The sequence below is a fragment of the Dama dama genome, chromosome 31 (genome assembly GCF_033118175.1).
Source record: "Dama dama isolate Ldn47 chromosome 31, ASM3311817v1, whole genome shotgun sequence".
Lineage (NCBI taxonomy): Eukaryota > Metazoa > Chordata > Mammalia > Artiodactyla > Cervidae > Dama > Dama dama.
The window spans coordinates 54,828,793-54,855,314 of NC_083711.1; the positions used below are offsets into that span (position 1 = coordinate 54,828,793).

The 26,522-nt window shown below is 37.6% G+C and overlaps 1 long non-coding RNA gene across 1 annotated transcript in view; it reads right to left on the bottom strand.

Annotated features, from left to right (window-relative positions):
• Positions 1 to 23,349, bottom strand: part of LOC133049918 (uncharacterized) — a 61,493-nt gene extending 38,144 nt beyond the window's left edge. The window contains exon 1 of the long non-coding RNA XR_009691493.1: positions 23,199 to 23,349. This is a non-coding gene — a long non-coding RNA (uncharacterized LOC133049918). The remainder of the gene's footprint in view (positions 1 to 23,198) is intronic.
• Between the last annotated feature and the right edge of the window lie 3,173 nt (positions 23,350 to 26,522).

The following is a 26,522-nucleotide window of genomic DNA, read 5'->3' on the forward strand; positions in this document are numbered from 1 at the left end:
AAGCCAACATTTCTATGGAACTATGTGTACCACTAGACGTGATTTTTATCAAAAGGATGCTGCTTATCCTGCTTATTAGCAGCAGAAACAAACAAAAAAACCACTTTGATAGTATTTAATTATAAGCTGAGTGCTTTCAGATCTTCGCTGACAATCAAAACAAACAAACAAAAAAACTTGTTCTTTTTTTTTAAATTTTTTAAATGGCAGAAGATGATAACATTGAAATCTTTTTTTAATAAAAAGAAGAGATACAAGCTGCTAGAATTTCATTTGGTCATTATTTCTCTGGACACTATGTGCAATAGTAGAGGTGTAAGTGGAGGCCACAAGAAGTTACATTTATTTTGTGGGCCCTAATCAAGGAAATATTAAAAAGCAGAGACATTACTTTGCCACCAAAGGTCCGTCCGGTCAAGGTTATGGTTTTTCCAGTGGTCATGTATGGATGTGAGAGTTGGACTGTGAAGAAAGCTGAGTGCCGAAGAATTGATGTTTTTGAACTGTGGTGTTGGTGAAGACTCTTAAGAGCCCCTTCGACTGCAAGGAGATCCAACCAGTCCATCCTAAAGGAGATCAGTCCTGGGTGTTCATTGGAAGGACTGATGCTGAAGCTGAAACTCCAATACTTTGGCCACCTCATGCGAAGAGTTGACTCATTGGAAAAGACCCTGATGCTGGGAGGGATTGGGGGCAGGAGGAGAAGGGGGCGACAGAGGATGAGATGGCTGGATGGCATCACTGACTCGATGGGCATGAGTTTGAGTAAACTCCGGGAGTTGGTGATGGACAGGGAGGGCTGGCGTGCTGCAATTCACGAGGTCGCAAAGAGTCGGAAACGACTGAGCAACTGAACTGAACTGAATCAAGGAAATTTAAATATGAAACCAAAAATAGCCCTTGGTATATTTGCCTCACCAGATGCAGACTCCCAATATTTTCAGCCAGATTTTGGTTTATCAGAAAGTGAGAGAGTGATAAACATTACAGAATAATTTATTAGGAAAGGACGTTGGAAGTCATTCACTTTTTTCCTCTCCACTATTAGTCATTCCTAGATTCATTCACAACCCAGAGAAAGGAGGGCCAGAAATAGCCACCACGCGAAGACTATTGTGAAGCAGCTGTCCGGGTGCACCAAGGCAAGCAGACAGTTGGAAGTCCAAGTGCAGAGACTAAACAGAGGCTATATCGAAACCGCAATCATGCTAATCACCAATTTGTTAGCAAATGTGCTGCACTTTGTACTTTCAAAGCATTGTATCATCATTAATTAATTAACGAGTGATAATTACCATTGCAGTGGCATACAAAATTGCGTGCAAGATTTGGAAAGAAACTATTTTATATGGCATACGCTGAAAAAGTGAGAAGTTTTTCGCTTTCTATTCTTGTTGTCTCTAATTTGTTTATTTGTTTTCCACCAAACAGCCTGAGTCATGTTCTCTCTCACTCTTCTGTTTTAGCTTACACTGTCCCTGCTACCAGCAGCCTTCCTCCTCAGATAACCCCCGTGCATCTATTACATGTATATCAGCAAAAAACATCACTTTCTCCTGAGACAGTGCCCCAAGGCTGTTAGGCTATTTTAGGGATTCCTGCAGTCCTTAATAGAACCTTTCACCCTCTGTTAAATGTCCTATTTAATTGTCTGAAACCCTTGCTAGACTGTTGGCTCCGTGCGGGAAGAGGCTTGGGTGTCTTGTTCACCGAGCACAGTGATCCATACGTGGCAATCACCCAGGAAGTGTTTCTTAAATGAATAAAAGAATCCCCCACGAGGGAGAATGAAAAGAGGTTCTTGTTACCAACATGAGCTCCCATTCTGTAAAAATCAATCTGCTTTGCATTCCAAATGCTTTATCTCATTGAATGTTCGCCATGTTCCACTGAGATAGGTTCTAGGTAGGAAATTGAAGTGACAGAGAATAAGTCATTTGCCCATGATCACACTGTTGGTAAGTGCTGAAACAGACTGAATCACAAGTTTTCCTGATTTCAAACCTACACTTCTCCAAAAGTGGTGAAGAAGAAAACAGTGGCTCCTGAAGTCCAGGAACTGGTCTGACCCTCCTGGTCAGCTCTCTGTGCTATCACAAACTGGACACTGACCTCGAAATCTGGACCGTGATTTCCTCCTATTGCACAAAAACAATCTCACATGCCATCAGCATCAGACAAGGCCACTCTGAGATCATGACAAAGTGAGACAAAACATGCCACTTCATAATTTTATCTAAGTACAGACCAAAACATGGTCCCTGTAAAAAACTCACAAAATACCAAACATTACCCTCTCCTGACCAATAGGAGTTTCTGTTACTTCTTCACCAAGGATAGCTTTCACCTCACTTCTCTATGGATAAGATGTACTGAGATACTCAATCACAAAATTGCCCTCACTTCCTAAGAGCACCCACCTAGAGGGATTTTCTGTTTCCTTAGATCTTCCTCAAAACCACCCAAATCCCATAATAAGTCTTTTTAAGCATCCTCTCACTGAAGTGCACCACTGCTCCCGTGGTATGAGTTCTCCCTGCTGCAATGAGGAATAAGCCCAACTTGTTCAACCACAGATATGCTCCTGGTGGGCTTTGGCTAGAGGACATTGATAGCGAGTTATACAAGACTATCTTTGGGGCTGGAGAAAAAAAATGTTAGAACTTTCATTTATAATAAGAATATAACCCAATCAGTATTGAACATAGTAGGGAAACACGGCTCTCTTCTTTCATCTCTTCCTCTGTGAGATGACCACATGACGAATAAAGCGCATTAGAGAATAACAGGACGACACCTAGAGAGCCACAGAAGGACAAATACTGTGTGATTTCACTTACATAAGATATCCAAAGCATTCAAAGTCATGGAAACAGAAAATAGAATGGTGGCTGCCAGAGGCTGGGGGGAGGGGGAAATGGGGAGTCATTTGATTGGTATAGGATCGAAGTTTTGCAAGACAGAAAAGTTCTAGAGACTTGTTATAGAACAGTGTAAATCTAGTCAACACCACTGAACTGTATACTTAAAAATGATTAAGACTGTGTGCTTTAAAGTTTTTAATTAAAAGTGTCAACATTTTTAATTTAAATAATTAAATTTTAATTAAAAAAACACAACAACTAGAGGCAATGGTGACTTCTATACAACAAAGGATTTGACATAGCAACCATAGCCTTTCTTCACTTGAATACTGGGACATAATGCTCTTGATCTGCATCAAGTTAAGTGGATTTACAGGTTACATTAGCTTAAATAGAATATACACAATACTTTGTAATATACTGCATATATTATACATGTATATTTGTGTGTGTATATATATAGTATACTATATTCTATACAGTAAGGTATGCATGCATGCTAAGTCGCTTCAGTGATGTCCGATTCTGAGATTCTAAGGACTGCAGTCCGCCAGGCTCCTCTGTCCATGGAATTTTCCTGGAATGGGTAGCCATTTCCTCCTCCAGGGGATATTCCTGACCCCTGGATCGAATCCACATCTCTTCTGTCTCCTGCATTAGCAGGCGAGTTCTTTACCACTAGCACCACCTGGGAAGCCCACACAGTGACGGCTAGTGAGCATCTAAGGAAATGGTTGTCCTACACATATTAACGGTTCTTAGTCTTGACTGCATGTGAGAATGACCTGGATGTTTTTTAAAAATACCACCACCTAAGCCCCACTCCATAGCAATTAAAGCAGAATCTCCTGGAGTGAAGTCTGAGAACTCTTTTGTTGTTTTGTTTTTTTTAATGTCTCAAATGATTCTGATAGGTAGCCAACTGTTGAGAGCCACTGAAAATGTAAGTTCACCAGTTATCTTATGACAAAGCACTTAGTTCTTAAAGTTAAGGACTTATTACACATCGTTCTTTTACAACTGAAAACTGTTCCTAATTTACTGACCTTTTCTATAATGAAAAATTGTTACAAATAGTATGTTATTTAGCAGATTTTTAAAAAATACATCAACTTTTATCTTTCCTTTTGAGGAAGAGGTAACACTTTGATAATGAGTGAAATAATAATTGCTTTCAAAAGAAAATTGTGCTATAGAGAATTTCGAAAACGTATCTTCAGAGATGTTTCCATCACTTTATTGCTGAAAGTGATGTCATCATAGCTGTACAATAAAAAACTTGAAAACAAAGTTTTCTATCCTGTAATTTAAAAGTTTTGGTTAATTTGAGTCCCAATATTAAAAATATAAAAGCTTCATGTTAATTTTTAAGAAGTATTGATTGTCATGAAGGAAGATAGCAATTTACCATACAAATTTCAACTGAAGCTTTGCATCACTAGTGGAGAGAGTTGAAAAATTGTCTCTATTAAAATTTGTTTAGCCAATTGATACATCTTTAATTTTAATTTATATATCTTTGTGAGATATTTTTTCCAGGAAGGCAGGATTAAAATTAAATATAGAACCAGAATTTTGAGTTGCTATATAAGAAAATACTCAAAAATTTTTTCAAAAGTAGTAAAGCATATTTAATAACAGGGCTCTTATTAAACATATTGCTATACTATCAAAAGTAAAATAAAATAAAACAAATCATATTTAAATATCATTTAATGTATTCTGAGTCTACTTGGGAATGTTCCTAATAACACACAATATAATTTAAGTAATTTATAAATACATAAATGAACATATTTTGAAACTGTACTCAAAAATGTTGATATTGGGAAGAATATGGTCAAACCAGATTAAAAACACAACACTGTGTACACTTCCTCCTCCCCAGAAGTACAGTGTCTCCAAACCATTATTTTTTCACAACATTAGCCATTTATTCCTGGCAAACGCAGTTAAGTATTATTTATACTGATTAAGGCTCTAAGTGTATTGTAAGCAGGAGGGGATATGGGGGGCGTGGCATATTTGTTTTGTTACATGATAAAATTAAAAACTAGGTGCTTGAGAAAAATCCTAATCTTGCTCAGGTATCAAGAGAGTCAATTGATCCAAAATAGCATCACTAGTTAACATAACAAAAAGATAACAGCAAAGAATTTAAAATTTAAAAGTCTAGGAGAATACTCAATGCACTTAATAACATTTGAAGTGCATTTTGTTGCTTTAACCATAAGTAAAATTTTAAAAAATAATAATAACCATCCACTTCCTGGAGTTCCAAAACTGCTCTCCCGGAAGCCTCTGCTATCAAATCATCACTGAATTCTCTTTCTTTGCCCTCGCAGTATACGTTTTCATAAAGACAAGATATAAAAGATACATTTATACCATTTTGTAGTGTAATTGGGCTTTTACTGAGAATTCTTATATTAGATGACTTGGCTGTGACTAGAAGAATTTAGGAAAACAGAACAAAGTAAAATAAAACAAAATGGCTGTTTATTAAAGAAAACAAAATAATCTACAGTGCAACTCACAGGTAAGTAAGTATGGTTAGCGTGTGTTTGAAAGTCTCATGACATGTGAAACACCAGATGTGGCTCCTTTAAAAGCCTATCACTTGTGGAGAAAAGGGAACCCTTTTGCATAGCTGGTGGGAATGTAAATTAATCCAGCCACTAAGGAGAGCAGTATGGAGATTGCTTTAAAAACTAGGAATAAAACTCCCACATGACCCAGCAATCCCACTACTGGGCCTTAAGCCCTGGGAGAAAACCATAATTCAAAAAGACACACATACCCCAATGTTCACTGCAGCACTATTTGCCACAGCTAGGACATGGAAGTAATTAAGATGTCCATCGACAAATGAATGGGCAGAGAAGCTGTGGTACATACATACAGTGGAATATCACTTAGCCATACAAAGAAGTCAGTTCTAGCAAGGTGGATGAATGTAGAGCCTGTCACACAGACTGAAGTCAGTGAGATAAAAACAATTCTCATATATTAACACATATAAATGGAATCTAGAAAACTGGTGCCGATGAACCCATTTGCAGCACAGGAATAGAGATGCAGACGTGGAGAATGGACGTATGGACAAACTGGGGGAAGGAGAAGGCGGGATGAGTTGAGAGAGTAGTGCTGAAACATACACATTACCGTCTGTAAGACAGGAGCTGGTGGAAGTTGTATAACACAGGGGCTCTGTGACAACTTAGAGGCGTGGAATGGAGAAGGAGATGGGAGGGACGCTCAAGAGGGAGGGGATGCATGTATACCTGTGGCTGACTCATGTTGATGTAGGGCAGAAACCAACACCACATTGCAAAGCAATCATCCTCCAATTAAAAAAAAAGTCACTGTATCATTCATCCCCAGCCATAGTGCCTAAATTTCAATCTTGCAACATCTGAAACACAGGTTTCTGACTAGCCTTGTAATACCACTAGCCTTGCTTATCTTGTCACTGATTTATTTACTTATTTATTTTTCTTGTCACTGATTTAGAAGAAACCCAGATTGAAGGTGTCCTATCCCCTCTGTGTCTGCCAGACCACGCAGGTGGCATCTAGAGAGACGGTAAACTTTCTGACTCCCTGTGGTAAAACTTATGAGTAAAAAACACTTCTGAATGTGCTGTATTAAGGTTAGGTTCAAAGAAGAAAAGACATGGGCCTTTAAAAGGAATCTTGAAATGGTAGGAAACCCTGAGCATGCAGGTGAAGAATAATTGCTAAGTTGAGCCAGAGATGTTGTGACTGCACTCTGAGAGCTGAGGTTTGCAAGCAGAGGCCCCAAGTGCCCCTCTTTCCCCATCCCCAAAGGGTCCTCTTGATACCAAATCAGATGGGTCTCCAGTCTCCTCCACTGAACTTGTCATTGAACTCTTACATTCAGCTTCCATTTAAGAATTATTTTGAAAAACACATTACACGAACTTAAAAAAATCAGTATGAATATGACTAGATAAACAATATTATGATATTTTCTAATCCTGGTATCAGTGGGTGAGAGATTAAATTGTAAAAGGAGTCCAATGAAGGCAAAGGACTTATTCCTTGAAGAAGTATCACACAGGAGACACAGTGAGTAGGAAAATCAAGGAGCAACAAAGAGCGGACCTCACAGGAGAATTCCAGTTTCTGTCCTAAGAAATGGAAGGAGGCATGAAGCACAGACCAAAGACAGTGGATTAGAGGAGGACGGTGAAGCAACTTGGTGGGCTTTTCACTCGACTATAAGAGCATGCAGTTAAAGTTTTGTTTTCCAAAGTGAAGAATTAACTTTTACTTTGAATATTTTCCATCTTAGCTTCTTATCTTTTCTATTTTATTAATTTATTTTTAACTATAAAAGAATTATAGTTTCATAGCCAAAGAGATGGGGTGGTAACTTTTAAAATAACTATTATGGGAGTATTAGCATGTTTATGTTGCTGCTGTTTTTTAAATTCAGTGTAATCTTAGCACACTGTATATTCTGCTTTATACTCTTACCATTATATGCAGAATAGTGCAAATTACTTAACCTAATTTTGGTGACAGAATCAAAATTAGCATGAAGTGAAGTCGCTCAGTCGTGTCTGACTCTTTGCAACCCCATGGATAACAGCCTACGAGGTTCCTCCATCCATGGAATTTTCCAGGCAAGAGTACTGGAATCTTTCTAGGCAAGAAGGTTGCAATTTCCTTCTCCAGGGGATCTTCCCAACCCAGGGATCGAACTCAGGTGTCCTGCTTTGCAAGCAAATGCTTTTACCATCTGACTCACCAGGGCAAGCAAAATTAGCATAAACACTGTTAAAAGTTAATAGTGAGAAAATTTCCTATTTTTATCAAAACATTTAAAACTTAGTTATAATCATATAGAGAAAAGAAAAAAGTTAAAGTAGCATTTACTTAATGCACAATAATAATAATAAAATGCCTTATTTCTTGGTAAAAAAAAAAAAACTTCTCAAGATTAATTTGAACAAAACTTGTCTTCTCATCACATTAGCTTATGTTAAGAATCAAACACTGTTTTCACACTTTGGTAAACTATGGTGCCCCTAAATTTGGGTCAGCTTCCATCATTTTATTATTTATACTTTTAATATTATGAAATAATTCCAAAAGTTCCTTTAACATGAAGCTTTTTTTGGCCACCATCACGTCCTCTGGGACTTCTCCATTCTCTTCCTCACACAAGCAGGTGCCTTCCAAGTGTCCACAAGTTCACTTCCATCACTTTCTGGCTGCACACCTAGACTCTCTTGAACAGCAGTAGTCTTGACATCGCCGTGGTCAGCACCTTCTTCAATAACTCTACTCACACTTGATTCAAAGTTCCTTTTCCGGTCTTACCACTGTTGTTTTGCTGCATATTCATTTGATTTGGCCAATTTCCTCTTTCGATTACCCCCTGTAAATATGTTATGTGGACTTATCACTGGGAGACAAAAGAGGCAACACGGCTACACGCTTTGTTGCTTGTGCACAAATCGAGTACAGATGTCCAGTGACCAACAATCAACTGTCTTTGAAAGTGATGTGACTGGTCACCAGTCATGGTGCCTCTTCTAGAAAGTGATTTAGGAAGACAGCTGTAGACTGAAGAGTAAGCGATGTTTGTACCTTATATAACTAGTCCCGATTAACATACCATATTCACTGAAATTTGGATCTTTTTTGGGGGGAATCTTTTTTGGTAAGTCGCTTCAGCCACGTCTGACTCTTTGTAACCCTATGGCCTGTAGCCCAGCAGGCTCCTCTGTCCATGGAATTCTCCAGGCAAGGATACTGGAGTGGGTTGCCAGGCCCTCCTCCAGGGGCTCTTCCCGATCCAGGGATCAAACCCACGTCTCATTATGTCTCCTGCATTGCAGATGGGTTCTTTACCACAAGAGCCACCTGGGAAGCCCTTGTTTGGGGTGGGGGAGGCTGTGTTATTTAACTGGGCTTCCCCAGTATCTCAGATGGTAAAGAATCTGCCTGCAATGTGGGAGACCTGGGTCTGAACCCTGGGTCATGAAGATCCCTCGAGGAGGGGATGGCTACCCACTCCAGTATTCTTGCCTGGAGAATTCCGTGGACAGAAGAACCTGGCAAGTTACATTCTATGGGGTCACAAAGAGTTATTTAACTAAATCACAGTAACTGAAATTCCTTTGAGAGACTTAGTCGTTTTTAATCTGTATTTTTCTTGAAGACCTGGTAACATGTAACACATTCAAGAAAAATGCAAACAAGAAAGGCAAAGTCCCTCACTTCAACACGTTTCCAGTTTAGTGGATAGCAATAAGATAACTGCACATTTTCTGTAATCTGATGAACATGATGTTCAAAATGATGTAAAAGTAGGTAAGTGAAATTACCCTTGGTCAGAGACTGAAAAAGAGACAACAAAGACAATGGCGGGGACAAGAAACATTGTCAAGGTTACGCCAAACACATGCTTAGATTTCCACCAGAAAGATACAAAGCATTTTGGTTTTCCTGTTTCCTTAATGGTAACTGTCTTGCTATTATAAATGATGTTATGCTGAATACTTTTGTAACTGGAATCACTTTGAAGTGGAATAACTAGACAAAATGGCATGAACAGCTTTAAGGCTACTGGTAGACCTTCTGACCTGAAGCACTAAAAGGGTTTGGCTTCAATGCCATTAGCTTGTGATCTCTGTTTAGATCTCTCAATCAAAGGTAATTTCACCCACCTACGAATTTTTATATCATTTTTGAACTTTATGGTTCATCAGCTTATATTATTTTATGAAGAAAAGTATGAAAACAATACCTACAAAGTATTAGGAATCCATTTTTCTGGAGAGCTAAAGTTGGGAAAACAGCACGGATTGCTTATTGAATGTCAAGGATGATAGCTGTCACAGAGAACAAGAATCTCCAAAAAACTTATTTTATGAGCCTTCTGGGATAATAATCCATGTGGAAAATTAACTATACTGGAGAAATGTTTAATAGCTCAGGAACACTTTGTATTTTGAGTGTTAAAAAAAAATTATTTGTGACACTTCAAAGAAAGAACATAAAAAAGGAATGCAGTCAACTTGTACTTATGTTCCTCCTAAGTGAGTTCCACTGCTTATTGCGGGGGTGTCAGGGAGGAGTCAGGGCACAGACGGCGGAAGGGTGCATTCTGTTTGTGCTTGAGGTTATATCTACATTAACCACGCATAATGCTTAAATAGACAGTAATTTAAAAAATGAAATTTTGCATACCTCAGGTTTTACCCAACAACATGAACACAGAATGACTCTGTGCTTCTTTTGCTCTTGTTCTGGTATATCTCAGGAGAATATAAAGATTATACCACATTAAAGTTTTTCTCCAAAAGCTTTGCAAAGTATTAGGTATAAAAATTAATTGAACATATGTACATTGCTTCAGTTTCCGTGCACAGTAGACTCACATTTGTGATTAAAAAGTAAAGGACTGGAGACTTCCAGTCCATCGGGAAAGGCGTTCAGAAGCGGTCACTCCATCCTAACAAGTTAAAAACCGAACAAAAAAATAAAAATAAAAATAAATAAAAAATAAAAACTGAACAAGCAGAAAAATCAACTCTCCCCAGATTAGAAAGAGATGTGAGGTCACAGAGCAAAACGCTGTCCCCTAAACTGGAAAGACAGACAGGTATTACAAAGAATGACAACTTACAGTCAAGAAACCCCACGGAAGAAACTTCATGGGAATTGGTGTCAGGGTATAAAAATCTAAACTGCAGTTGATGAATTGCTGGAGACTCAATGTGGACAAGTCTGAGAGTTTAAAACTTCAGAAAGACCCAGTGTTGACAGAGGCGGGTGGGGGAGGAGGGGGTCAAACTGCTGTAAGTCTCACCTCCAGGGCCTCCACCAGTTCCTCAGGGTGAAAATGGGAGAAAAACACCCTCATGGTTCTGGCAGGGAGAGGGGAAAATAACTATTTTGAAATATGACAGAGATTTCTGTTCTTCTGAACAAGACCTGCTCTCAGGAGAAACTATTTCACCAGAGCCTAACCTGCTGGGGTTTTATCAGGGCCTAATCTATCTGTGGAAGGTAAATACAGATAGCTGTATTTCAGCTTTCTCTGAAAGGTGAATCTCAGCCTTCTCTAGTTTTCTGTAGAGAAAATTAAGAATTACTGGTGAGGACTTCCCTGATGGTTCAGTTGTTAAGACTCTGCGCTTCCACAGCAAAGGGCATGAGTTCAACCCCTGGTCAGGGAACTGAGATCCTGCATGCTGCACTCTGGGGCCAAAAAAAAAAAAAAAACAAGAAAGAGTTTAAAAAGAACACAGGAAAAAAAAAAATAACACAGGTAAGGTTTACAATCAATGAGCACGGGGTCATCAGAAGACTGCGCTCTAATCACAGGACTACAGAAGGCTCTCCTGATACCACCATATCACCAAAGACCCATTTACGGCAGTTCCTTTCAGTCAGTACGTCATGTCCATATTTCAGCAAACAACTATAAGGCAAAAATTATACTTTGAAGAGACTGAGCAAGCATCAGAACCAGAACCAGATATGGCAGGTATGTTGAAATGATCAGATTGACAATGGAAAAAGTAGACAACATGCAAGAACAGATGGACAATACAAGCTGGGATGGAAATTCTAAGAATCAAAAATAAATACTAGAGATCAAAAACAGTATCACAGGAATAACGAAGGTCTTCAGTGGGCTCCTAAGTAGACCGGATATGGTTGAGAAAAGAATCTCTGACCTTGGGGACATGCAACAGAAACTTTTAAAATTGAAAAGCAAAGATAAAAAAGACGAAAAAAGTAGAACTGAATATTCAAGGACTGTGGGACGACTATAAAAGGTCTAACACACATGTGATGGGAATAGCAGAAGGAGAAGAAAGAGACAGAAGAATTAAGCAGTTTTTGAAGCGATAATGACTGACGATTTTCCCCAAAGTAAGGTCGGATGCCAGACCACAAATCCAAGAAGCTCAGAAAACACCAAGCAAGATACATGCCCTGCAAAACCACACCCCGGCATATAATTTTCCAACTACAGAAAATCAAACATAAAGAAAAATCTTGAAAGAATCTAGAGAGAAAAAAACACCTTCCCTGTATGCAAGCAAAGATAAGAATTACATCCCACACAGTGAGCGAAGGAGAGGGTGGGATGAACTGAGGGAGCAGCACTGAAACGTATGTGTCACCGCGTATAAAACAGACGGCTGGTGGGAATCTGCTGCCTGACACGGAGGGCTCAAACCTGGCGCCCTGCGGCAATCTAGAGGCCGGAATGGGGTGGAGGGTCGGGGCGGGGGGGACACATGTATAGATGGCTGATTCACGCTGACATACGGCAGAAACCAACCCAACATTGTAAAGCAACTAGTCTTCAATTAAAAATACGTAAATTTTAAAAAACAAATTACGTTCTACTTCTTTTAAGAAATCATGCAAACAAGAAGAGAGTATTTAAAGTGCTGAGAGAAAAGTCACCACTTTAGAATTCTTTAGCCTGTAAAATTATCCTTCACTATGAAGGTGAAATAAAGACTACCAGACAAAGAAAAATTGAGAGAATTTGTTGCCTTAGACCTTCCTTGCAAGAAATGTTAAAGGTTTTTCACAGAGAAGGAAAATAACAGAGGTTATAAATTTGAATGAAAGTTAAAGTAGCTCAGTTGTGTCCGACTCTTTGCAACCCCATGGAGTACACAGGCCATGAAATTCTCCAGGCCAGAATACTGGAGTGGGTTGCCATTTCCTTCTCCAGGGGATCTTCCCAACCCAGGGATCAAACCCAGATCTCCTGCACTGCAGGCAGATTCTTTACCAGCTGAGCCACAAGGGAAATTTGGATCTACACAAAGAAAGGAATAGCATCAGAGCATGAATAACTAATGGCAAAAAAAAACCCTCATGTTCTTATTCTTAATTGATCTAACAGATAATTGTTGCAAAATAATAATACCAACAATGTATGTGATTGTGTATGCTTATGATGTCTGTACATATATATGCATAAACATATATACATATATGCTTACGTGTAAGTGAAATGAACAATAGCAGTGATACTATGCCCAGGAGGGAAGAACTACACATTCCTGAAAACCCACAGAACGTACAGTACCAGGAGTGATCCCTCTGTAAATGACGGACTTGTAGTGACGAGGTGTCAATGTAGCAAACATACCGCTCTAGTGCAGGAGTTGATAGTAGGGGAGGCTGTAGGTGTATCTGGACAGAAGACGTATGGGAACCCTGTACTCCCTACTCAACTTTGCTATAAACCTAAACTGCTCTATTAAAAAAAGCAAATAACTGAATAAGGTAGTTTCTGATTTTAAAAGTGGGCATCATTCTAATAGATGTTCATAGTACAGAGTAGAAATAAAGAGACTATATCTGTGATTCAAGAGAAGAGAGTATTAACTTACTAGAATTTGGGATGTATGAGAAGATATGCCTCAGGTGTCTATAAATGTAAACACTGAGATCTAACTAAGACTGAGATCTAAACTAACAAGAACATTATGGAACTATACTCATGAATGAAATGTCAACATAAGCTGGCACAGTTTATATGGTTAGGACAGAAAAAAGAGGAAAGTTAAAATTGGTATAATTATACATACATGCATTTACAATTCTACTGAGGTATATTTTGACACAATTGATGAAAAATATAAACGGGAAATATTTTATCTTCAAAAGAATTTTTAAAATACCATAAACTGAATAAAATGCCACTCTGCTGCTACTCCAGAATCAGTTTACATTCCTGATGACAAATTTCAGAGAACTATCATTCCCAGTATCCCTTGGGGCTCTGTCATTTCAAATTCCTTTCTAAGAACCATAATCCAGATATTCTAAGTATCAGACAATACTACAAATCATTCCCTTTAAATTAAATGTGGCCTTGACCAATCAAGGGGGCTTCCCTGGTAGCTCAGTTGGTAAAGAATTCGCCTGCAATGCAGGAGACCCAGGTTTGGCTCCTTGGTTGGGAAGATCCGCTGGAGCGGGGATAGGCTACCCACTCCAGTATTCTTGGGCTTCTCTTGTGGCTCAGCTGGTAAAGAATCTGCCTGCAATGACCAATCAAAATAAATAATGAGTTAACTCTCAAACATCAATCAATACTGCTAATGTTTATTGTTTATTTTAAAGTATCATAATAAAATGAAATAGTACTATAGTTTGACACATTTTTAAAATGTTTTGCTCATCTGTATTTATTTTTGTGCCTGCATATATTCACCTCTCCATATGTAACTTAATTAATACATATAACATACATGTGCATATGTTCTCAGAATCTGCTGCTTGAAATGTATAAAATTCATTTTCTTTTGATTGTTAGATATTTACTCCAAAATTTGTAAATGCTCTTAATACTTTAGACAATGAGTTAATCAGTGACAAAAATTAAGTTGGGTTTATATCGTCATTATATCTATCAAACACTTGGGAAATTTTGTTTGTCTTGAGAAGAAAAACAGTGTGAATTAAACCACCACTTTTCCATGAAAGACGGTAGCTGTCAATCATAAAACACGTCATTCTGCCTCTTGTCTCTGTACATTTTCTACTTTGCACTAAATTCTAAATTTAATAATATATTTCTATTCTCTCTCTCTCTCAAATGACAGCAAAAAAATTTCCCCAATATCTGAGCAACTGAAATGCTATCCCACTTCAATAGTCCTCATCCTAAGGAGTCACTGGTTAGCAGAGAGGCAGCATGTGTCCCTACAGGAGTATGACTCACACCAAGAAATAGAAAACGGTCACTAAAGGGACTTTTCTAGTCACAGAATGACACCTTCATAGATGTCTGAGAGCTCCTGGTTTTAGGAGCTTGTCAGGTTTTAGTCTCTGAAATACTGCCACCTTCAGGAAGAATGGTCATTGAATATTCACTGTCCTGAATGTTCACTGGAATATTCATCGGAATAGTCCTGAATATTCATTGGAAGGACTGATGCTGAAGCTGAAACTCCAATACTTTGGCCACCTCATGCGAAGAGTTGACTCATTGGAAAAGACCCTGATGCCGGGAAAGATTGAAGGCGGGAGGAGAAGGGGATGACAGAGGATGAGATGGTTGGATGGCATCACCGATTCAATGGACGTGAGTTTGAGTAAACCCCGGGAGTTTGTGGTGGACAGGGAGGCCTGGCGTGCTGCAGTCCCTGGGGTCGCAAAGAGTCAGACATGACTGAGCGACTGAACTGAACTGAACTCAGGAAGAAATGTGGGAACCTGCGATTGCATTCTCATTTATGTGTGTGTGTGAGCTGAGCAGTGTCCGACCCTTGTGATCCCACGAACTGTAGCCTGCCAGGCTCCTCTGTCCATGAAATTTTCCAGGTAAACTTGTTTCCCTTTAAATCCAAACTGTGCATTTCCCTTTCTTTAAACACAGCTATATATTATCCTGTTATTTTTTTCTCCATATATCTAAGTGCTAGTAATATATTTCTAAATATCTTTTTAACTTATCAGTATCCAAACAATTAAATATTACAGAAAAGGCTTCCCAAAAATAATAAATGGAAGAGAATTCACAATTATCCACAAATAAAAACTAATAAAGTCAAGGCTTTTCAGGTATTAAATTATGAAGCATAAAGAAGAGGCTCTAAGATTTTTCTGTGCTCAAGTAAGATATATGTGTGTGTATGTGTGTGTGTGTGTGTATGTGTGTGTGTGTGTATGTGTATGTGTGTGTATAAAAGATCTAGGTACAAGGTTTTAGGAAATAATTCGAAAACAATCTACATTTCACACCAAAAAAAAATTTCCTATAATGTATATATTGAGGCTTCTAAAAGAGATGGCTTTCCCCCTCTTTATAGTTTAGTGTCTCATTCATGAGGTAACATGAAATTTATAAGAAATTTTGTACCAACTTTTCTCTCTCTTTCCCTCTCCCTCTTTTTCTCTGCTCTTTTTTCATTTACAAATCAGCTCTTTTTCATAATCTATTCTTGGCCTAATTTTTATTAGCATTATTATAAAAATTACTTTTCCTTTTGCTTATACTTTTCCCTCTTTTTTCCCCATCTTCCTCCTCTCTTCCTTGGTTTACTTTTTCTTCACTTAGAAGGTCCATTGTAAGTTGCCAGTTTCTTTAATGTCTTATTAGCAATATCTACAGTGCCCTCTTTCAGCTTTCTCCTTATTCAAAATCTATTCCTATAATCCGACAATGCCATCAAGTACTTTTCCAAAACAAAGTTGTTTTTTAAAGTGTAATTACTATGAAATGTCACAAATATTTTACAAAAGATGAATTACATAGATCAACTGGAAAGGACATATATACAAAACCTCCTCTCACTTTTATCTTCTAAAGTAATTTGACAGTTACAAAGATGTAAGTACTCCTAAATTAATATATAATTGTATAAATTAAAATCTTAATGAAAAGAAGAACAGATGAATCGAGCAGAAGTGGATGGTATTAGGATAGATGAAAATTTAGCATGTGTTAAAGTTATCATTCTGAGGGATTTCCAGTGGTTAAGACTCTGCACTCCCACTGCAGAGCGGTGGGTTGGATCATTGGTTGGGGAATTAAGATACCTCATGCCATATGGTGCAGCCAAAAAGAAAAATGTTATCATTATTTTAACTGGGAAAAATTGCTTATTTGATAAATGATAACTGAATAATTGGTTAACTGTTTTAAAAAACAATAAAACTGTATCTCCTACCTCATAATAATAAAAAAAAACCAGAGTGAACTGTTTTTTAAAATAAAAGTCTATTTTTTTAAAATGAACATTTATTAAATTATAATATAGATAAGAAAGAATAAAGAAAAATTATTGATATGTGGGTTAATAAAAATGTAAAGCACCTCTGTTAAAAAAAATCATAAATATAGTTAAAAGGCAAAGAGTAAACTTAAAAAAATAATTTTCAACATTAATGGCAGGTAAAGGTTTAATATCTGGAGGAGGAGATGTCAACCCACTCCAGTATTCTTGCCTGGAAAATCCCATGAACGGAGGAGTCTGGTAAGCTATAGTCCATGGGGTTGCAAAGAGTCAGACATGACTGAACGACTTCACTTTCACTTTCTTGAAAGGTTTAATATTCAGTTATTTATTCAGTTTCAAAAATAATTAATTAGAAAATGTTCAAGTATTTGTAAAAAATTAGACAGACTTATTAAGCTATATTACAGTATAATCATAATGTATACTTGTATACAAAGAAAGAAGAGACTAACAATATATTGTCAACTGATTTTTTTTTGAGGTTAATTTCCTTTCTTTTTTAAAATATTTGTCTGTGTTTTCAAATTTTCTGTAACAATATGACATTTTTAAAAGAGCTGTTTTTAAACCATTAAAAACTCTTATTTCAATTCTGTGTTTAAATTAGGTATACTAATGGGAAAGCAGAAACATCATATGTAACATACATTTCAAAAAATGATCCTTAATTGAAGATGAATCAAAGAAATGGAAAGATAGTCCATGCTCTTGGATTGGAAGAATTGATATTGTTAAAAGGCCATATAACTCAAAGCAATCTACAGTTTTAATATGATCCTATCAAGTTACTCATGACATTCTTAACAGAACTAGAACAAACAATTCTAAAATTTATATGGAACCATAAAAATCAGAATTGCCAAAGCAATCCTGAAGAAAAAGAACAGAACAGGAGGCATAACCCTCCCAGTCTTCAGACAACACTACAAAGCTGCAGTGATGAAAGGAGAAGGAAATGGCAACCCACTCCAGCATCCTTGCCTGGAAAATCCCATGGACGGAGGAGCCTGGTGGGCTACAGTCCATGCGGTTGCAAAGAGTCAGACACAACTTAGTGGCAGAACAACAACAATAATACTAAGCAATTATAACATGTGATTATGGAGGTTGACAAATCCGGGATCTGCAGTGGAGCTGCAGGAGAGCTGACGGTGGTGCTCCAGTCTGAAAGCTGGCAGGCTCAAGACCCAGCAAGAGCCAATGTTTTAGTTTGAGTCAAAAGGCAGGAAATGGCTCGGACTGTAGAGAATCTGCCTGCAATGCAGGAGATATGGATTTGATCCCTGGGTTGAGAAGATCCCCTGGAGAAAGAAATGGCTACCCACGCCAGTATTCTAGCCTGGAGAATCCCCATGGACAGAGGAGTCTGAGTGATACAGTCCACGGGGTCGCCAAGAGTCGGACACGACGGAGCGACTATGCACAAGCACCCAGTACTGAAAGCAGCATGGTACTGGCACAAAAACAGACGGAAGGACCACTGTAACAGGAAAGAGAGTCCAGAAGTCAGCCCGTACACCTACAGTCAACTCCTCTTTGACAAAGGAGGCAAAAATATACCATAGGGAAATGACAGTCTTCAGCGAGTGGTATTGGGAAAGTTGGACAGCTGCAGGTAAATCAATGGAATTAGAACACACCCTCCCACCGTACACAAAAATAAACTTAAAATGGTTTAAAGACTTAAATAACTGTCTTTAAATATAAAGACTTAACACCTTAAAAACTCCTAGAAGAAAACATAGGTAAACATTCTCTGATATAAACCAACTAATGCTTTCCTAGGTCAGTCTCCCAAGGCAAAAGAAATAAAAGCAAAAATAAACAAATGGGACCTAATCAAACTTACACGTTTTTGCACAGCAAAGGGATCCATGAACAAAAGGAAAAGATAACCTATGGACTTGAAGAAGATATTTGCAAACGATATGACCAACAGGGACTTAATTTCCAAAATATACAAACAGGTCACAGGACTCAATAACCCAAAACAAACAACCTAATCAAAAAAATCCACAGAAGACCTAAATAGACATTTCTCCAAAGAAGACATACAGATGACTAAGAGGCACATGAAGAGATGCTCATCATTGCTAATTATTAGTGAAATACAAATCAAAACTACAATGAGGTATCACTTCAACCAATTCAGAATGGGCACCATCAAAAAAGGCTACAAATAACAAACAGTGGAGGAGGTATGGAGAAAAGTGAACCCTTGTACACTGTTGGCGCGGTATCAACTGGTCCAGCCACAATGGAAAACAGTATGAGATTACTCAAAACACTAAAAATAGAGTTGCCATATGATCCACCAACCTCACTCCTAGGAATGTATCCAGAGAAAACTGTAATATGAAAGATACAAGCACCCCTATGTTCGCAGCAGCAGTATTTACAATAGCCAAGCATGGAAGCAACCTAGATGTCCATCAGCAGAGGAATGGATGAAGAGGATGTGGTGCATATATTGTTGCTATTATTCAATTGATCTGTTGTGTCTGACTCTTAACGACCCCATGAACGGCAGCATTCCAGGCTTTCCCGTCCTTCACGATCTCCCTGAGTCTGCTCAAACTCATGTCCATTGAATCTTGACACCATTCAACCATCTCACCTTTTGTCGTCCCCTTCTCTTCCTGCCTTCAGTCTTTCCCAGCATCAGGGTTTTCTCCAAGAGTCAGCTTTTCCCATCAGGTGGCCAATATATTGGAGCTTCAGCTCCAGCATCAGTCCTTCCAATGAATATTCAGAGTTCATTCCTTTTAGGATTGACTGGTTTGATCCCCTTGCTGTCCAAGGGACTCTCAAGAGTCTTCTCCAGTACCACAGTTCAAAAGCATCAATTCTTCGACACTCACCCTTCTTTATGGTCCAACTCTCACATTCATCCATACTTGCTGGAAAAACCATAGTCATATGGACCTTTGTCAGCAAAGTGATGTCTCTGCTTTTCAATGCACTGTCTAGGCTTGTCACAGCTTTTCTTCCAAGGAACAAGCATCTTTTAATTCCATGGCTGCAGTAACCATCTGCAGTGATTTTGGAACCCAAGAAAATAAAGTCTCTTACTGTTTCCATTGTTTCCCCACTTACTTGCCATGAGGTAATGGGACCAGATGCCATGATCTTAGTTTTTTGAATGCTGAGTTTTAAGCCAGCTTTTTCACTCTCCTCTTTCATCTTCATCAAGAGGCTATTTAGTTCCTCTTTGCTTTCTGCCATTTGAGTGGTGTCATCTGCATATCTGAGGTTATCAATATTTCTCCTGGCAATCTTGATTCCAGCTTGTGTTTCATCCAGCCCAGCATTTTGCATGATGCACTCTGCATATAAGTTAAATAAGCAGGGTGACAATACACAGCCTTGACGTACTCCTTTCCCTATTTGGAACCAGTCTGTTGTTCCATGTGCAATCTTAACGGTTGCTTCCTGGCCGCCATACAGGTTTCTCAGGAGGCTGATAAGGTGGTCTGGTATTCCCACCTCTTGAAGAATTTTCCACAGTTTGTTGTGATTCACACAAAGACTTTAGCATAGTCACTGAAGCAGAAGTAGATGTTTTTCTGGAATTCCCTTGCTTTTTCTATGATACAATGGATGTTGGCAATTTGATCTCTGGTTTCCCTGCCTTTTCTAAATCCAACTTGTACATCTGGAAGTTCTCAGTTCATGTACTGTTGAAGCCTAGCTTGAAGGATTTTGAGCATTGCCTTGCTAGCATGTGAAATGAGTAAATTGCGCAGTAGTTTGAACATTCTTTGGCATTGCCCTTCTTTGGGATTGAAATGAAAACTGACGTTTTCCAGTCCTGTGGCCACTATAGAATGGACTATTATTTAGCCATAAAAAAAGAATAAAATAATACCAGTTGCAACAAAACACATGGACCTAGAGATGATCATACTAAGTGAAATAAATCAGAAAGAGAAAGGCAAATACTATATGATTTCACTTCTAGGTGGAATCTAAAGTACAACACAAATGAACCTATCTATCAAACAAAAACAGACTCAGATATAGATAACAGACGTGTGGTTGCCAAGCGGGGTGGGTAGGGGAGGGAAGAACTGGGAGTTTGGGATTAACAGATGCAAACTATTATATATAGGATGAGTAAACAGCAAGGTCCTACTGTATAGTTCAGGGAACTATATTCAATATCCTGGGAACATCATAATAGAAAAGAATATTAAAAAGAATGTGGATATTAACACAACATTGTAAATCAACTATACTTATAACAAATTTTTTTAAAAATATGATTCCTTTGTCAAATCCCATAGAAGGGATAACACCAAGAATAAGTTCTACTGTAAACTATAGGATTTGGGTAATAAGATGTATCAAAGCAGGTCCAGTGATTGTAACAAACGTACCATTGTGGTACAGAGTGTTGATAGCGGGGAGGCTCTGCATTTGGGGAGCAGGGGGTTTATAATAAGTAACTGTATTTTCTGCTCAATTACTCTGTGAACCTAAAACTGCTTTAAAACTTAAATTTAAAAAATTCCCAGAATGTAAATTTGACACACAGTAGATCAGTACCATATAATACAGAATTTTAAAACAATACCAATTTACTGTAAAATCCCTTGAAGTATGATAATCAAGTGCATAATGAATGTTTAGATATCAACTGCTTTGAGCAAAACTAGATTTCACATAATGAAGATGAAACCTAAACACAATATTTTTTCAGTTGCCTTCTTATTCCCATAGAATGGAAAGAAAATGAACTACAATATAATCATTCAATTGAAATTTAAGAGGCACATAAATAATTTTAAATTATATGGGAAACCACATTAATATATATATACATATTTTAGTAAAAGGAAATGGACAAAATGTTTTAAAATATATTTCATTTAACCCAGTATACCTAAATATTATCATTTCAACATGGAATCAGTGTAAAAAATTAATGAGGTATTTTATTCTTTTTATCTTTTGAAGTCACTGAAATCTGATAGCATGTTTCAACTTAGTTGCTAAATTTTCACTGGAAATACTTGATTGGTGTTCAGATTTCAAAAATTAACTGCTGAAAAAGAAGGCTAATATACATCAATTTTTCTAAACATAACTAAATCTTCCTATAACTGAATTGAGAATCTGTTTTCAAATTTGAATTTAAGTGAATTAAAATTAAAAATCAAGTTCCTCAGTAGCACTAGCCACATTTCATATGTGGTTAGAGGCTACTTTTTTGGATACCTCTCCTGTAAGGAATTCAGACTGAAATGTTGACATGGGCTATGCTACATTATGGGGAACTTTGTATGAATTTGGCTGCCCGGGACCTTAACTGTGACATGCAGGCCCTTTGTTGTGGCTTGTAGACCTAGTTTTGCCTGGAGGCACATGGGATCCTAGTTTCCCAACCAGGAATCAAACCCACGTCCCCTGCATTGAAAGGCAGACTCACGACCACTGAGCTTCCCTGCTGGTTCAGCTGGTAAAGAATCCACCTGCAATGTGGGAGACCTGGGTTCAGTCCCTGGGTTGGGAAGGTCCCGTGGAGAAGGAATGGCTACCCACTCCAGTATTCTGGCCTAGAGAATTCCATGGACTGTATCCTTTATGGGGTTGCAAAGAGTTGGACAGGACTGAGTGACTTTCACTTTCACTTTGTGTGAAATTGGCCTACTCCTCAGCAAGTTCAAAACTAAATCTTAATCATGTTGACAGAAATGTATATTGTGGAACCTTACCTAATTTCTTGGTCTCTCTTTAATATTACTGAATCACACACATAATGAATTATTCTCTACACATTTAACTACAAAAAGAGAAGTGATATGAAAATCAGGTATTGGTTCCAGCAATAAATCCCCTGCACAATTCACTTCCCCTTGCTGGATTTAGGGATGATTCTACCACTGTACAATTTCTTCCAGTAAAGACTGAAGGTGTGAAGAGTGTGAAATACAGACATTTTGCTATTTACAAAATGGATGGATTTGTGATTACTCAGGCAACAGAACTTTCTCATGTATTTAAGAAGTCTTGCATGACCCAAAGGAATAGAACTAAGGAACTGTCTAAAACTCAGCTGTGCTGTTCAGCTTGTTCATACAAATTGGACAAGGCCATACCTCTGGTGGGTGTTCGTGATTGCAATATTCTGAATGCATCACAACTGGACTTGAATTCTTACATGCTGATTATGAGAAGTCATGTCCTAAGTACTAGCAGTGCAACATATACATGAACATGGCTGCCATTTGATGTTGTTTGGAAAAATGATAACATGTCGTGACAAATGCTCCTTTCCTTTCTCTGAATAAATGTGTTACCCAAACCATCATCCTCATTTAGTTGTTGTTACTGTTGTTCAGTTGCTCAATCATATCTGTTTCTTTTGCGAACCCATGGACTGTAGCCCATCAGGTGCAGCTTAAAGAAATAAATATTTTTAAAAAAATGAAATATCTTAAATGCTAATCTAGGACTAGAGAAGAGGTTCTCAAAGGGGTTCATAGAACCCAGGAGGTTCCCAATATTTTTCCAGGGGTTATGTGTGGTTGGAGCTAGTATCATGACAATATCAAGAGGCTATTTACCTTTTTCACGGGGTTGATGCTTTCACTGACGGTGGATGTAACTCTGATCGCCTCAACACAAAGCAAGAGAGTGACATCAAGCTGTAGTAACAGTCACTATATTCTTCACCACCACACACCTGCAGCTAAAAAAAAAAGAGGAGAAGAAAGAAAAGTCATTTTCACTTACAAATGTCTTTGAGAAAGCAGTGAAAATTATTAATTTTATCAAATCCTGACCCTTCAGGGCATGTCTTTTTAACCTGTGAGACAAAATGGGAAGCATACATACAATGCTTCTGCTACATACAGAAGTACACTGGTTGTCTTGAGGAAAAGCATTGGTGCAATTGAGTTTCAAGTTGAATTAGCCACTTTTTTCACAGAGTAGCATTTTTATTTGAAAGAACAAGTGACAGACAAACTATGGTTACTCAGACTTGAGTATCTGGCAGGTATTTTCTCAGAAATAAAGAGAAACTGTCCTTCAAAGCAAACAACCAATAGTATTTCTTGCTAATGATAAAATCAGAACTTTCAAATAAAAATTAGAATTTTGGAAAACCAGATCCTAACTGGGCTTCCCTGGTGGCTCAGAAGGTAAAGAATCTGCCTGCAATGCAAGAGACCTGGGTTCAATCCCTGGGTTGGGAAGATCCCCTGGAGAAGGAAATGGCTACCAACTCCAGTATTCTTGCCTGGAGAATTACATGGACAGAGAAGCCTGGTGGGGTACAGTTCATGGGATTGCAAAGAGTTGGGCACTACTAAGCAACTACATGCAAAATGTTTCCTGATGAAAAACAGTGATAAAATTAAGGAACATGATATTTTTGATATTGTATGATGAAATGAGTCAATATGTGGAAGATCTGCATAATTCAGTGAACCAACAGTCTCCAAAATGACCAGTGTATAACACACTCATCATGTAAAAGACCCATTCGGTAGACCAGTAAGTTTTAATGCCACAGAAGTGAAAAGTCTATAGATGTGAATTTCTATTCCTCAGTGCAACTAACTTTTAAAAAATTACTACTTGAAGAATTCTGGGGTAGTAATAAGGAATATCCATAATAATCTAAAAAGCTACTTAAATACGTTTCCCTTTTCCAACTACACATCTCTTTGAAGCCAGATTTTCTTCATCTATGGTAAACTATATACACTGCATCACAATAGATGGACTGCAGAAGCAAATGTGAAAATCCAGTTGCCTAGATTCAGCTAAATATTAAATCCAGGTAGATATTAAAGAGCTTTACAAAACATAAAACATTTTTCTCATTTTTTTTGGTTTTGGAAAGTTTTTCTATTTTTCATTAAAAGTATGTCATTTATGTTAATATGAAATGGGCTGATTATTATTACAAGCTAAGTAACAAATATTTTAAACATGTTTTCAATTTTAATTTCTAATATTGATACAATGTATATTAACAGGCAAAACCCATATAAGCAAAGTTTGGAGGAGTGGGGGCAGTCCCAAAGCTAAAATATTTGAGAATTGTTGGACTAGAGAAAAAGGAGCAATCAGGAAGAGCTAAGGATCACTGCTCTGCATGATCAGTTATCACATCATATCCAAACATACTCCTTCCCAGAAATCTTTTAAGGCCCCAAACGAATGGTGTATTTTAAATATAACCAATTTGCACCAGTTTTCTTTACATACCAATGCATTATACTTGTGGAAATGCAACATAAAATCCCAAATGCAGCACAACTCCTTCATTATCAGAGACCTACTATTAAGTGGCAGAAATAATAACTAACACAAGATAACTAACTGAGATTAACTAACTGATAACTAATCTGAGATTTTACCACGTATCAGTGGTTCATTTTCATGTTCAAAGTCTCCTTTTCAATATTTATTATCATTTACAACCCTCCATGAACCTTTAATGAATAATTAAATATATTATCTAGAAAACAAACTACACCTATTGAGTAACAGTTAATTCATTTTCCTCTTTCAGATTGAAAAATAAATAGAAAGTTTATTTGGATACAGCCATGGAAATTTACATGGACACAGCTCTGTATCCATGTAATGTCAGGCAAAGCAAAAACAGTGGAGTTTTAGTTATTCTACCTACAATAATCATGCAATTTGTTTATATGTTAAAATTTTGACATTTTAACATAGATTGTTGATTCCTCCCCATACATTATTACCTCCATAAATGATTTGGAGGTTGATATCTTCTGTGGTATGTAGGTGTTTTTGTTTTTAGTTTAGTTTTGAGTCATTCGAATAGTGATAGCAATGAGTTTGCCCATTTTTGCTCAGTCACCAGATATCTGAGAGTCAAAGAGTTTGTGTCCATTATTGGGATTCAGTGCAGTTTTAGGGCTTGCAGCAAGATGGTATTAAAAAGCCTGGGCTTTAGAATCAGAAAGTAGCTTTCTAGTTGATAGCTTTGTAAATTCAGGCAAATAGTTTAGGCTCTTTGAGTTTCCTTATATGTGGAATGGAAATAATGACATAGGCCTCATATAGCTGTTGTGTGGTACACAAGATGATAGTCATCATTATAAAGGAAATAAGTCAAGTTGTGTTACAGTTCAAAACACTGTTTTAAAAGTTGATATTATCGATATTTCATAGTATTGATAATTCGTGGCAAAAAAATTTTAAGAAACCTTTTGTAGTTGGCCCTTGGTGCAATTTTTGCCACTTTAAAACATGTTTCCATGCTCAGCGTGCAGTTGTCTACTACACATATTTGAAGGTAAATAGTGTTGGTACTTGGCAAATTTTAAATTGCTCAGATTTAGCCTCAGACCCAAAGAACTGTCCCTCTTCTCACAGCCCAGGATGAGCCAGACACCCTGGTTCAACAGCTATAGTATTGACTCTCCACAGGTGCAGCTGGGCCTCTGGTTTATTTTAGGATTTTGAACCCAATCTGGAAATTCCCTATCCGAATTTACTTTCTTTTCCCCACTTGGACAAGTCCGTCCTTCTCAGTTTCTCCTCATCCTTCTCAAATACAAATTTAACACTGTCCTACGAATTTCATATACCTTAATTAATATTCATCATTACTTGGGGAAGATTCTATATTTTGACATGATACGGACTTTCCACATTAGAGAAATTTCTGACAATAAAGTGTGCTGTTGAAATTCTTCCCTTCTTTAGTAGTTATGGCTGCATTTCCACAATCTATTACAGTGTTGGTAAAAACATTAAGATACCACCGATATGTTTAGTCCATAATTACAATACAATTAACATCTTAGCCCCATGTTGTGATAATGTCTACAATTAAAAACTAATTTTCCCCTACCTTGCAAAAGTATTTCAGGAATTAGTTTTTAATTATGCATGAGATT